At 27.6% G+C, this 15,958-nt stretch overlaps 1 protein-coding gene across 2 annotated transcripts in view; it reads right to left on the bottom strand.

The window, feature by feature from the left end:
* Positions 1 to 15,196, bottom strand: part of LOC107452256 (uncharacterized) — an 83,997-nt gene extending 68,801 nt beyond the window's left edge. Inside the window, exon 1 of one of the 2 annotated variants that reach the window (XM_043053184.2) lies at positions 14,450 to 15,196. The gene's annotated coding sequence lies outside the window, so the exon portion shown is untranslated. Of the gene's footprint in view, positions 1 to 11,533; positions 11,741 to 14,449 lie in introns of those variants that run through there. The other variant, XM_021147705.3, reaches the window with a different exon arrangement.
* Between the last annotated feature and the right edge of the window lie 762 nt (positions 15,197 to 15,958).

The raw sequence follows: 15,958 nt of genomic DNA, 5'->3' as shown, positions 1-15,958 counted from the left end.
AATACTTACTGACGATAGATTGGAAGAAACATCAGTGTTTGGAGTATCGGGCAAATATATACCGGGCAATGGCACTTGACCTTAAAAAAATATCAGTGTAGGGTATACCACGCAAATGTATACCGGGCAGTGACACTTAACCTTAAAAAAACATCAGTGTAGGGTTAAAATATCGAATAAATGTAATTAAATCCACGAATAAATTCATATCAAATCGAATGTAATAAATATTTCGGACATTCACCAAATCATATCTGTAATTGTCGACATTCAACGGTGAAAGTCAACAACCACCGATTTCGGTCTTTCGCCGTGACATATACAGACATACATGTATATATTCCTTTCGTCTTTTCTTTTTTAATTTGCAGGGGGGAAAAAAACCTCAATAATTGCGTTTTTCAAAGCACAATAGAATTTTTATTGATCTCGAATTGCAGAATATAAACTATAAAAAATAACATTTTACAGATCTAAAAACTTATTCCTAGCACTATACTATATTCCTAGCTTAATTAAATTGAATCTAAGAGATTCACTATTTCAACAATCACATTTGGAATTTCATTTTATCACGTATTACGTTTTAAATTTGTTATATGGGGCCAATAGCAATTCCAAATGAATAATGATCTCAATTTTTGGGGTTTTAGAAGCTCATTATAATTTACTATCATTATAATATCGGTAGATAATTAAGAAGATGATCTTAATCACGTTCACAACGGCAGAATAAAAAGGTTTTATTTTTATTTTCGTTATTCTAGAACCACTGAGAACTTAAAAAATGATACTAAATACCAGACTTAGTTAAAACGCATTAAATCGTAATAAAGAAATTGGAATTTGAGATTGGAATAATTAATAACTTAATATCTTGAGAGTGAAATAATTATATTATCGGCTATATAAATAATAGAATTTAATTTCTATTCAAGAAAATAAGTAATTGTTCCAATGTATACTAAAGCTATTCTTTAATAAAGTTTATATAACAAAAATTCTGAATCAATGATTTTAAAACATTAACTTTAGTAATAAAGAAGATAGGCCAGTTTTACAAAAAACTAGTTTCTTTTTCCAATTTTAATTTTAAATTTAATCAAAACATTAGATATTTTTAAAGGATATTATTTGCATTTTGATTTTCGTGACGTTTGTAAATTAACCGGACAGGCATTTACACTGCGTACAGAAAGTTTGTGAACATTATTTTTTAAGTCAAAATTTGTTATTTCGAAAAAAAAGTCTTAAACGACTTTTAAAAGCTATTTTTCGATATATTTGCAGAATATCGAATAAACTTTTAGGGTTCATTTCTATACGGATAAATAAAGTCACTCCCAGTAACACCCTTAAAAAAATTACAGTAATGATGTAATTTCATAAGATATTGAGTCTTTAAAGTTTGGACTTGACGGTCTTTTTTCAAAATGCTTAGATTGAAGGCAAATTGTTCATATTTTACGCAGTTTTAATTATTTTTTGGCTTTGCAGTTATTTTAAAGACGAATTTAATAAGTAATTGAAAACTCACAAAATTATGGAATAAAACCTTTTTTAAGAATAACCTGTCGAATAACTTATTGAGCACACCATAAGTTTTAATTTATTGCATTATTGTCACTATCATTTTTTTCTTAAAAATTAGTTTATTTAATGGATGTTGCGTTGAATAAAAACATTTAATTTTAAACAGGAAAATTTTGTTGTAATGAAGTAAAATTTGAGTAAAATTTGCTGATTAATTAGAGCTACCGATATTTTAAGTTATCTGATAAAAACTCGAATTTCCCAAAAAAATTACATATTTTCGAAATTGAAGGTACCCCAAATAGCTTAAGAATCACAAATCCAAATTCTTCAAAAAATGGTATGTATATTGATTCAGAAAAAGTACTATTTTGTAAATGACTCTAAACTCAAAAAATTGGCTGCATAAAATCATTACCATATTTAAGCTTAATCTCTTAAACTATTAAGGAAATTCCAATATTATATATTCATNTATATATATATTTAATTTTTCAAGAAATACTTAAAGGATTATTTTGTAGCTTTTAAGATGTTTAGTTCATGCAATTTTTCATGCTTAGCAATAGAATTTAAAGCTTTCGGAGATTTGAGAGACCTACAATAAATTTGGAAAGAAAACAAGTATTTTTGAACACCCTATGCCAGAAAAATCAAGCAATAAACTTGCAACATGTATCGATTACTTTAGTGGTTATTTTTCGTCATTACTTTAGAGATAATCAATGGGATTAAACACAATTTTTCTGCAATTTAAGATTAAAAACAAAATTGTCGATTTAAAATTACACAAAAATTCGTTAAAAACTGCGCAAGAGTATTTAAGCCAGTTCTGTTATACGGTGCATTGACTGAAAAAAATTTTAAAGTTTTTTTCATAATTTTGTAGTGTATCGTACTTGGCAACTAATAAAAAAAATTGATTTGTATATATCTTAAAAATATAAGAAGTTTCAAGCAATTTTCCAAGTAGTTTTTGTACTTTTCAAAAGAAAGCTCAAAACGATCAAGGATTTTTTACAAATTTTATTTTATATCATAAGACAAAATTTAATAACAAATATTAATACCTTACAATAATCGTCAGGAAACTAAACTTTGATGGTGTAGAGAAAGAAAAAAAAACGTACTTTTATGAGAGGGGGGGGGGGATACTCTACAATGCCGGTCTCATTTTTAATAAATCTTGTTTAATAGTGCAAGATGAAATTTGTGGATAACCCCTTACCATTTTGAGCTTTCTTTTAACGATTACAAAAACTACTTAGAACATTGCTTTAAATTTTTTAAAATTTTTAAGATATTCAAATAAAGCTTTTATCATTAGTTACTAAATACAATTCCCTACAAAATTAAGAACTTTTTAAAAAAAATTTCTGCGCATGCGCAGTATAAAGGAATTAGCTTAAATACTCACATCTTGCGCAGTTTTGACAATTTTTTTTGAAATTTTAAATTATCAATTTTGTAATTATTCTTAAATTTTTCCAGAAATTGCTTTTAATTCCTCTGAATATTAATAAAATTATATCAAAAAAAAAAAAAAAAAAAAAACNAAAAAAAAAAAAAAAAAGAAAACGTAAGGCGAAAATATTACTTTATAAAATATATTTCCATAATATTCTATAATATTCCATGATTCCATATAATATTCTATAATATTCCATATTTCTATAAATATTTACTATAGGTTTACGAAGCCTTTATGCAGTCATTAAAAATAACAACTAAGGTAATCGATACAAGTTACACGTTTTTTGCTCGATTTTCTGACATAGGGCGTTCAAAAATAATTGTTTCCGTTCGTAATTTATTCTAGCTCTCCCAAACATTTGAAAGTTTTAAATTTTAAATCCCCTATTCTATATATGGGTGATTCTCACGAAATTCAACAATTGACAGTCTTTTGCTCCAAGATCTAATACTATACTACTAAAAGAACTTTTAAAAAAAATTAATATATAGCATTTTTATTAGCATTTTAAAATGACTTTGCATTAACATTGACTGTTTTGTATACTTAAAAAATTTAATTGAATTTCATAATGTCATTTTCCTGGCATGTCGCAAACAATATTTCCAATAATAACTAGCTTCAAAACTTTTCATAAATTTTTCAATATCTAATTTTTCTTTATCTCAACAATTCTAAGCATTTCTCGAATACATGCAGAGGGTATTATTTCCAAAAACTTTGTTGAAATTTTTTTTTCTGTTAATAATTTGTTTGTCACATGAAAATCAGTCATTTTCCTGGCCACTTTTTTTTAGTCATTTATAACCAAAATAGATAAGGCCAGCAATCAATATCTTATGTTGAAAGATTGATTAGAATACCATCCCATCAGAACATGTATTATTTCAGGAATAAAGAACCAACTTTCTGGTTCAAAATCTATTTCAAAAAATTTTACAAGGTGAGAAGGTTTTTATGTTGTCATTTTCCAGTCTTCTTGAAATCCTTAATAGCATAAGCTACATAGATTTGCCTGAGTTATTTCAAGAAATCCTGTTGTTTTCGGCGGAAAGTAAACGTCTTAGGCCGAAATGTTAAAGTTAAATGCTGTAAAATGGCAAATTGTCATTATCCTGGCTGTCATTTTCCTGGCTTATGAATGCCAGTAACCAGAATTTTTTTTAAACATTATAATGTTAAGAGGGAAAGCAAATATTAACCTAATACCCAGTTTATGTAAGATTGTAATATGTTTGTATGTAATTTATTTATTTAATGATTGATTATTATACACAATTTTATTTCGTACATATGTACAGCAAAAACATTTTTGATTCTTTATACAGTGGATAAAAGAATTAATTTAAACAATTCATGGTACATCTAATGCAAAGGCTTTAGGTTATTTTTTTTTCTAAACACAGATAGTTAAAATATAAAGGATAAGCTAAGAACATCACTGTACAATTTAATTTTGTCATTGTTTTTAAATTCTACATGGGTGTATACATTAAAGAATGTAATAAAGTTGCAAAATAAAATGATTTGAAATATTTTAAATTTAAATAATATAATAAAAAAATTTCCAATGTAAATTATTATAAAATTAATTTTTCTATGTTATTTTAAAACATGGGGCCTAAAAACAATCAAGGAAAAATAAACTGAGAAAAAAAAAGAAGCCGAGAAGAAACGGTTTGTTCAAACTGTTCACAATAATTATTTTTGGAACTTATTGTCATAAAAAGTTAAAATTAACTTTTCAACTTTGTTTTTTTGAGTTTCTTAAATTGAGTTACTTACTATTAGCTTAAAATTACTGTTTTCTTAACTTCTAAGCTAATATGTCATTTTCCTGTCATTCAAAATTTAGTGAATTTCTATTTTTTCTTTTCTTGAGCAAATGTCAATAAACTACACGGCTGTCTGTAAGATTTTAACAAATGTAACTAAATAAATATACAAAAGAAAATTTAGATTATTTTGAAGACTTTAAATTTGTAGAAATTTTTTTTTCCGAATTGTCATGCTTCCAAAGAATGACCCATATATTCTTCTCTATATAAAGCTTCTGTATATATTCTATGTGAAGGTTATGTTGGGATTTATGGCCCTGTGTGAGACCAACTTAAAAAAAAATATCCCTTTAATATACAATGTGTCCCACCTAAATTTATAATTTATTTTGTGCCATAACTAGATTAAGCCTATGAAAACTAAACATATGTATTAACATTAGATTGACCAAGGAAGTCATTTTAACTGCTTTTTAATTTTAATTAGAAAAACAATGATGTATATAATGACACAATCTTAGAATTTTGTGACTTTTTGTACAGCATATATTTTTTTTAATTGTTAATATTTACTAATAACTTGTTAGATAACTGTAAATAATATATAAAATATTCAAAGTTAAGCAAATTTCTTTACACATTAATTATTCTTTTACAATCCAGTCATTTTGACTACTTTTGGGCAATATAGTATATACTAAGTTTCAATCTTTCTAGTGTTAAGAAAGTTTGCTGTATCTAAACACGTATTTACAAAGAGTAATTCATTTCCTGTACAAGGAAAACCATTAAATAAGTAGAAAAGGAAGGGAAAATTGTCAAAATATCTGTCATATTTATATATGACTTGAAATATGTTACGTTGCTTACCATTTACCAATACCGGGAGGATAAAAGTACAAAATTATGTCCAGTTTTAATGATGGCAGTCTTTAATTCCGCCACAGGCGAAACTTTTATGTTGCGCTGTAAAATCTGTAGTGTCACATCTCTCCGAATTTTATGTACAACAACCCCAAAAATTGCTGGAGGGCACTTTTTTTTCCAAGTTCACCCAAAATCAAGCTTTCAAGGTCAATTTAATAGCTCTAAATACCTAAAATTTATAATGTTTACTCTAATATTACGTGCCCTTACACCCATTTTTTAAATATTTTCGCTTCCGAAAACTCCAATGTTGGCGTGTTTTGGTTATCGTCTATAATTGTTTGCAATCGATAACGCGTAGGTGAGTGTTTGTGGTTGTCTTCATTGTTGCTTTTCATCCACAGAAACTAAAGTTCGCCATTAAAATATATGGGTTTTTAGTTGTGCAGTAAGGATATTTAGATTTTTATTTTTAAGTATCAGTGAATTGTATGAAATATTTTTATATAATGTCTAATTTTCATCCTCTCTGGTTCTATTAAGCCCCTAGTTCCAATTTTTCTTAAATCTTTCTGTGCTAAGTGTATGTTTGATTTACAAACTATTTTTATTTCAAGAATTAGCGAACGTATGCAAACTAAATCACTAATTCTTATTTTTTTTTACCGTTTTATAAAAATATCTTTACTGATTCATATGTGTATCACATCTTACTGTAATTATAAAATTCAGTGTTAGTGAATAACAAACATGGTGATGTCTACTTTACACCAAGTAGTATAAAAGACCCAAGTTTTTCACTGCACCAGGAACTATCTTTGGTTTTTGGTATGGTAGAACACTACTTGCGCCACTTTAGTGTGAAGTAGTTACCACAATTTTTGGTGTTCAGATACAAGAAAATTTTTATAGTGTATATACAGTTTTACTAAGAATAGCCTTTTACAATTTTTTGGCAATTGAGGTCATGAGAAAGAGAAGGCCATTCATGACATGCACACTATTATCCAAAAAACAACATTGTGCAGATTTCGCAATGTAAATGAAGGACTTCTCTTGTTGGGAAATCTGTCTTGGGCTAACAATTCGCTTTTAAAATGCCAGTACATGAGCTTCTACCATTTATTGGTAATTGGTAGTCTTCATTTGGCCTGGGGGAAAAGGCCGCGTTAAGTTGACTACCATAGCCGTAGCCTCCACATTGCTGTCCAATTGTGGAAAAGATATCTTCTTTCTCCTTTACTAATTCGTTTTGTTTGTTGGGACCCCAGGGTTTAGAGAAATGTGGTGTCCACTTTGTGGAAACAGTTCACAGAGACATTGATCCGCCAACATGGTCAAGGCCGCAAAAGGGCAGCAACACAGGCTAAAGATTGTTATTTGAAACTTCTAGCCCAAAGGCATGGGTTCGTGACTGCGACATACCTGTCTCTTAACCTGTATCATCCAACAGGAACAAACAGCACAACCCATTTCACGGTTAACAGTCGAACAGAGACCTACTGCAACTGGCCTGTATGTCAAGCACCCTTTAGTTTGCATCCCCTTGACTGCGAACCACAAAAAGTACCATCTAGGATGGTGCCGAGAACAATTGTCTTGGACAAGGATGGTGCCGAGTAAAATTGTCTTGGACAGAGGATGATTGGGGGAGAGTTCTCTTCAGTGTTTAGTTTCGAATCAGTACAGACAGCGACTCGAGATGTGTTCTCATCTGGAGAGAACCCTTGAGTTGATATAAGCCATATAGCACTATCGAAAAGGACCATCAGAGTTGAGGTTGTCTGATGGTCTGGAAAGACATGATCATGGCAGACAGGCATACCGACGTTCATGTAATCGATAGAGGTACTCTGACAAGTCAGCTGTACAAGGACAATATCTTTGCACCCTATATGAGATTTTTTCGTTTAACATATGAAAATTTCATCTTTGTGGACGATAACGCCGTTCACATCGGACTCAGTTGATGGACGAATACCTATAATCGAAGGATATTCTACGTTTGGAGTGGCTTGCTATCCCCATTGACCTTAATCCCATCGGACACACATGGGGCTTCCTTGGACGCTCCATCACAGCTCTAAGATTAGTTCCAACAACCATCGATGAGCTTAAGGGGGCCTTGGTGCAAGAGTGTGCGATTGCCACAGATAGTGATAAGGACTCTGGTAAAAAGTGTTAAACGTCGATGCGCCCATTTTTGTTTATCGCTATATCAGATGATACTTTAGTCAGGATAGGTTTTATTCGCTTTATTAGTTCTTTTATTGTCAAATATCGATTCGTTTCTTCAATTGTTTTCACCAGTGTATATAAACATGGTGGATATATTAGCTATAATCAGAAGTGATTTTACTTCGACGCAACACTTTTTTTCTTATTCGATGTTTTTTTTTCTTTCCTGTCCGGGTAGATGGCAGAAAAAATGTTACTCCTTCTAAATACGAGTTTAAATATAGACTCTTTATATGGTTGGTTCTCATTTGTTGTCATTGTGAACAGTTATATCATATAATCAATTTGTCTTTATTTAAGTGAGGCACACTGCATTAACTCCTGAGACGCAGCTTCCAACATATTGTTTGTGTAATTTTATCACATAAAATTTTTTTTTTCTGTCTGTTACAAAACAATGTCTATGTAAAAATATAATTGGGTTTACTCTTAGTGGTTGGAGTTTTTAATTAAAATGTACGAAAATTAATTTCAGTGACCTTTTGGACAGTATTATTGCAAATAAATATCGAATTATTTCAGTCTACAGGATTTTATTATTTGACCAAAATGAGAAGAAATACACTAAAAAATATCATACAATAATATAAAAAGTTGCTAAAAATTAAATTTTATCTCTTTTGATGTAATAACTAAAAAAAGTTTTTTAGGAAATTTTTTTTGCATTTATGCGTTTACTTTTTTCGAAGCTGCATATTTCTAAGTAAAATGGCGTTTTCTCCCACTATTTAAAGTTTGAGTTTTAGGAGAAGATATTTAAAATGCTTGTTAAAAATGAAGTAAAACAATCAATGACATTTAGGGTTGAGGAAGACAGGATTAAAAATATTAAAATCAATTTGATTGCTGATTGAAACTTGAAAGTCCTTCTAATAGTCCTTAATCACTTCCTAGTACTTAATAACTTTTTCTCAGCGTGACTATCAACTAGGCTTTAATTTTACTTTCCTCTTCAATGATTCGTTAGGTTTTGATAACGCTCACTCACATATTCATTTCGGACCCCCAAAATGGAATCAAAAGATATGAAGTCGGTGAATACGGCGTGCCTGATACATTCGAAATGTTTTTCTAAAAGTTCTTATATTTGAAATATTCTTCTAAATAAAATATTTTGTTAAAACCAATAGACGTAAAAAAACGTTAGAAAAAAGTATGCACGTAAGCGTTTTCATGTTTAGATTGTGCTCCTGGATAGGTTAATTTTAAAATATTTAGAAAGGGGCCCGGACAATAAGAGGGGCCCTTGGGAGCGATATTTTTTTTATATAATTCAACATGAAGTCAACAGAATTAAAAAATCAATATGAAAATTTTTGAAGTAACTGCTTTACTTAGATAACATTAGATGGCTTTCAAAGAGTTTTAACTATTTTAAACAGTTCAAAAGTGTTATAAAATGTTGATCAAAATATTTTATTCTAAAAAAATAAATTTCTAGCTAGATATTAACTCATATTTTATTCAGTGTCAACTGAAATGTTTTAAGATCATATTAATAAATTATAAATACAGTACCGCTCAAAAGTATCAGTACACCTAGAAACTTATAAAAAAATGGCAAAATTCAAAGTGTCATAACTTCTTTAAAAATGATCAAAAATGCTTCTGCTTTAGAACTTTTTGAAGCTTAAAATCTCTACTTTTATGTACTCTAATTGTTTTTAATAAATATATTTTGCAACTATGTACAATTACACTCTAAACAATCATAGAAAATAGTATAAATTTTTTGTGAAGTTTGACGTGATGTACGGGCACAAAGGGGTTAAATATTGTTAATTTTTATTATACCATTGAAAAATTTGGACTTTTAGCTTTCATTTAAAAAAAAAATTCCAAAAAAACATGTTTTTTGACGAAGTTATTGTCAAATAAAAAAAAAGGTTTTTTTTCAGAATTTAATGATTTTTCAGCAATTATAATGAATTTTAGTGTAATTATAATATGATATGAAAATTTTTTAATTAAAATAAATTAAAATTTAATATTTCTCGATAATATTATTTCATAATTTATTATAACAATTTTAACTTTTTTTTTTGGAAAATATAATAATGAAATAAGAATCAACGTTTACAATTTAATATTTTGAAATTTATTTTTTCGTATTTTTCTCAGAAAAAATTTGAAAACAAAAATGTAATAATGAAAAAATATTTTACATCATATTTTGCTTTCTTCAAAATATCCTCCCCGCGCTTTTATAACTGCAGCACACACTCGAGGCATCCGATCAATCAGCTTTTTTAATGTTATCTTGTCTATTTTTCGCCACTGCTCTTGAAGGACTTTCCACATATGATTTATGCTGGTTAATGGATCGAAGACCGAAGGTAGGAGGACGAACCTAAATAGTTCCTGTGCGGAATTCATTATAATTGCTGAAAAATCATTAAATTCTGAAAAAAAAACTTTTTTTTTATTTGACAATAACTTCGTCAAAAAACATGTTTTTTTGGAATTTTTTTTTTAAATGAAAGCTAAAAGTCCAAATTTTTCAATGGTATAATAAAAATTAACAATATCTAACCCCTTTGTGCCCGTACATCGCGTCAAACTTCACAAAAAATTAATACAATTTTCTATGATTGTTTAGAGTGTAATTGTACATAGTTGCAAAATATATTAATTAAAAACAATAAAATTACATAAAAGTAGAGATTTTAAGCTTCAAAATGAGCTAAAGCAGAAGCATTTTTGATCATTTTTAAAGAAGTTATGACACTTTGAATTTTGCCATTTTTTTATAAGTTTCTAGGTGTACTGATACTTTTGAGCGGTACTGTATATGTGCAGATAGAGATATTTAATAAACCCAAATAAATCGATAGAACTTAGTACTTTAAGTTCATAATATTTTCGATTAATTTATGACATCTTTTTTCAAAATATTTTTTGAAAACGATATTTTCATTTAAAACTAGTTTAATTTTCATAAAAAATTTTACTTATTATTTTTGCCATTTTCTGAATTGTTAAGCAATGTTAAGATAAAAATTCCTACGTTTACTAATATATGTAATTAATAACGCGTTAATCTTAAATTATAGTTTATTACTAGTTTTAGCACTGCTTAAATAAAATTTCAACAAATTAAATCCGAAAAATTTTAAACAGTGTTTTGGGGAGAGATTTTACTATTGTGCATATTGTTCAAAACTATGGAATATCCATATTTCAGAAAATTGTTTTCGTAGCAATAGCAAAGGTAGTATTTTAATAAACTATATTCTAAAAGAAATTGTCCATCATAACATATGAGTAATTTTAAAAGACATATAAAAGGTCAAATTAACACTTGGGCTTAAGATCTAATAAAAATTCTTTTTGGTTAAAGTTTTCTGTTTTAATTCCATCAACAGAAAAAAATATTTCGAATAAACTTCAAATGTTAGACGTTATGATTGTGCTTGAAAGAAAACTCTTCCTACGAAGCTTGCAAAATTTGTAGATTTTATTTAAAGGAGGTTCAGAAAGAAAAATAAAAGGAATCTTACTGAAAGTGAACTGTGTAAAAAAAAACAATCTTACTGTCAGTAAATTGTGTAAAAAAAACAATCATCTCAAAATAAAATGAAAGGATCCCAACATTAATACAAATAATAATTTAAAGTTGTAAAAAACTCAAAATGAAACTTACATCATTTTTCCAAAATTAGTCCACTATAAATTCTTCTTAATTAAATACATAAGATGAAGGAAAGTAATTAGATGCAAAAATATTTCGATTAAAATAAATTACAAAAATTATTAGTCTTCCTCTAAAAAATAATAATCTTTGTAATTTTGACGTCGTTACCAAAATGATCAAAAGACAAAGATATTATTTTTTAAAGCTCACAATAGCACGTCATTGTTAAAAGATAAGATTTATCCTTAGCTTTTAGCTTATCTATCTATCCTTTTAATTTATCAATAACTCCGATATTTAAATATGTTTTTACGTGACTAAAATGTCGATAAATCAATTTGTCAAGAGCGGACAAACTTTTATGTCAAATTATATATGAATGATAAATTTGAAAAGAAAAATATTGTTTAAAAGCTCACGTGTTAGCTTTTATTATTTTATAAATTTAATTTTAACGTACTTTTATCTATTAAATTTTTCGGTTAATTTCGTTATCCACGTAAAAATCATCAACACTAGCAATAATATCGATTTAAATAATTATCGTTAAATTTGTGATTTTTCTTTTTGATGTTATTCATTGATAACGATCGCGATATTTATCACATTCGATAATCATAGTAATTTAATTATGATCGAGGTATTATCGTATTCGGTATGCATTGTTATTAATAATGATCGCGATATTATCGTGCATATTTATTTGATAATACAATAAAAGCTCGATTTAACGAGTGTGGCATAATATGAGAAGTCTGATATTATACGACAAATCTCTTAGTTACCGTTAAAATGTCAATATTAAAGAATCAAATATTGTATATTCATAGCGAGGAAAAAATTATCGCCAAAATTGTATAGCTACAAAATTTTTTTTTTAAGGAAAAACAATTTTCTGCTGATCAAGTAATGGAAAAAGTGAAAATAGGACATTTTTTTTTCTGGTACCAATAAGGGAAATCGAAAAATAAACATGGTTTCCCCCTTATAATAGTAATTAACCCACCTTTTCTTAAAGCAATGTGTGTGCGATCACCGGCTAATTTATCTTCTTCCGAAGAATAGAGATGTTCTTCAGCTATTTTTAGAAATCCTGAATGCGCCTTTCCTTGCCTAAATATCTATCATGCCCCCTATTTCCCTTCGTCACAACTTACTATTAAAACGTAGCAGATGACGTTAAAAAGTAGTACACTTTATTTTATTTTATTCACAAAAACTTGCTGCTTAAACATATCTACCTTTTATAAAGTACAGTGGCTCCTAATTTTTTAGGTAAAAGCATTCTTCTCTAGAAATCAAAATAGTTCTTCAAAAAATGTTTTTAAAAAAAAGAGAAAAGAAATGACAACGTAGTAAATGGATTTCATTTTTTAAATTTTTTTTATTACTTTTTTAACATTATCTATTTGTATTCGCTTGTTACAACATACTTGCTATCACCTTAATGGCCTTTCTAGGGTGTTTTTCAAATCTCTTTTCAGAAAGAACAGCCTACGACGGGGAAATTACTGCGTCGCAATGTAGTATGCTTTCTTAGCAAATTTGCATATGTTGCTATTCTTCTATAATAATATTAAAATGTCAAATCTTAAATTACAACAATTGTCACTCTGTAATGGATCCCTTTTTTTACACTGCGGCATTAAAGTCAATAATGATTTGGTCAGAAAGGGAACCTGCATACAGCAGGTCAATCTCTTTTTCAACCTTTAAACGAGTTCTCAAAGTTGAAACTTATATTTGCAAATTTCCTCCTAAAACTTACTGCAATAAAAACTTCCATAAACAAAATTTTTTATATGATTCTTATATTAACTTCAATGGCGTGGAAGAAAGCAATTTTTATAAATATTGCAAAAAAATGCAAGGTTTATGAATAGCATGGATAATAATCTTAATAATAAATCACCATGTATCGTCTATGGCCTATGCTAAGAATACATTATTCATGCTGGTATCATATACACATACTAATAGTACATTAAATAATAGCATCTGGCTTTTGTTAAAAAGAATCATTGAAAGAAATGCTTAAAAATTGATACAAGGCCTTATAACAGGCCCTGATCAATAGATTTGATGCTAATCTTTCAAACAAAAATAGAAGTTTCTTTAGAAAGTTAAGAATTAAATTGTTGAAAGTTGACAATCAAACCCTAAGCTTTTTTAATTACTATGTGATTATTTTTTGCTTCCTTTAATTTAAAAACTCGGTTTAAAGTCATTATTTTTATATAAATTTAAAGAATTTTTTGCAACGTTAAGTCCTAAAAGCTACAATTAGCTATTTGTTTTAAAATTTGAGTGTTTTTATTTTCTCTTTCTAATTTAATAAATTATATTATTTCAAACAATTTATTTCGAAAAAGCAAATTGCTTTCTTAATTCAACAGGCTAAAATAATTTTGATTAAGATACTGAGCCCAGCAAAAATTCCTTAAAGGTAAATAAAAAATTTTTAAATTTCGTATTGTCACTGATATACATTTGCATTTACCGATTTCGTATACTTATACCGATTTCAACTTTATATACACGCGTATGAAGTACTCGTTTTCTCGATATAAGAAAGTTTTTAAGGAATCTAATATTAATATTATAAATTATGTAATAATAAATTCTAATCTCCCATTTCAAAATTTGTGACTCAAAGCAATTTTATACGTTTCAAATATTACATTCAATATTTATCTTAAGTCTTATTCAGAAAACAATATGCAATAAAATAGAGAATTTAAGACTACTATTCTAAATGAGATTATCTATAAAATTATAAACATTCTCATTTACTACAATAATTTCTAATCTCTCAATAGAAAATTCGTTACATTAAGCAAATTTATGTTTCAAATTTTATAATCAGAATTCATTTAGAAAACAACAAACAAGTAATAAAATTGAAAATTAAGAGGAAATTCTTACTTCAGTAAAGCAAAAATACTAACGGCTCAGAAAGCAACTTGAACTTTTCTCTTCTCACTCACAAAGTTCAAAATTTCTCACTCACAAACAAAACCAGTAAAATCTAAATCTTCCAAAAATGTTATAGAAACAAGATGAAAAAATATTAAGTCACATTTTCACTCGAATTGAAAATAGCATTCTTGTAATAAATATATCTGTCACAATTTAGAATCATTTGACTTTATTGTTGGTATTCCACCAACGGCACGAGGAAAATATATCTCCCCTTCATTACAACACGTTAAAATACACGAAAAATATATTTTACACTCACAAAGTAATTTTCGTCCACAAGCAAAAATTATATTACATCAATGCTTATCTGTATTTAATTGAGAAAACAAGTCAAAATACGTTGAATCAGGTTTTTGAATAATAACATAGATTCAGATTGCTGAAAAACATTAATCCTAAGTATTATTTGTGCGCATGTCCCACAAATCAGCTAAAATAAGATTGTTAATCGAAGCCTCTAATACACAAAATTTTCACTATATCTTGAACAACAATTAAGCAAAATAATTAAGCTAGAAACCATGTATAAAAGTTGGAAAATCTTTGATTTTCTTTTCACTGGATACGGTTTGAATTGAATCTTGCAATAAAAATGAACTCAAATCCAGATTCAAATTTATATTTTAAACTTCTTATTCTGTTTTGATTGAAATTTAATTGTTGCGAGAGGAATTTATAAGTAACAAATGTAATAGCATATATTAACACCTAACAAATAAAGCCCGAAGAAAAATTTTCACCGTTTGGAAGAAAATTTTTTTACTGTTTTTTTTTCTATCTGTGTAGCTAAAAATAAATTAATAAAATTAAAAACAATTATTTTACTCGATCCGAATTTAATTGACCAAAACTAATTAAATAAAATAATGTTTTTATTTTGACTCTGAAATAACCTAACCAAGTTTTCCCCTCCCAGGTTTTATTTATATCCTTCATAAAAGTGCGGAGTTATATTATTTAAATATGCTAAAAAAACAAACAAACAACAACTTCTCAATTGAATTTTATTGCTTCAATAAATCGACGTGATTTAACATTGTTTTATAAGCTTATAATGTTATTTTTAAGTGAAATATAAGATTTTAGCATAACTTAAAATCAATTTAAGATATCGATATTTTTTCCATAACCACAAATTAAATTTTATGTTACTAAATTTGGATTTTGTTAAACCTTCTTATTAAACCTAGCGATTTCCATTAAAGCTATACTTCATAAAAATTTTGTATTAAATATACTTTACAAACAATCTTATTCTTTTTTTAAATTTTTATACAAATAAATTAACATTTATTAAACTTTCATGTCTCAAAATTGCCAATTTTCAGAACTTAGTCATCAAATTAGCTCAATCTCTGTTTAAAAGTACAACTGAAGTTAAAACAACTATAAGTTAAAAATAAATAATACGATGTGGTTTTTCACATACTGTTTTCGCGCTTAATGGAAAAA

This window comes from Parasteatoda tepidariorum, chromosome X2 (genome assembly GCF_043381705.1).
Source record: "Parasteatoda tepidariorum isolate YZ-2023 chromosome X2, CAS_Ptep_4.0, whole genome shotgun sequence".
NCBI classification, from domain to species: Eukaryota; Metazoa; Arthropoda; class Arachnida; order Araneae; family Theridiidae; genus Parasteatoda; species Parasteatoda tepidariorum.
Note: the sequence above shows the minus strand (reverse complement) of the source record. Positions and strands in the feature narration are given on the sequence as shown.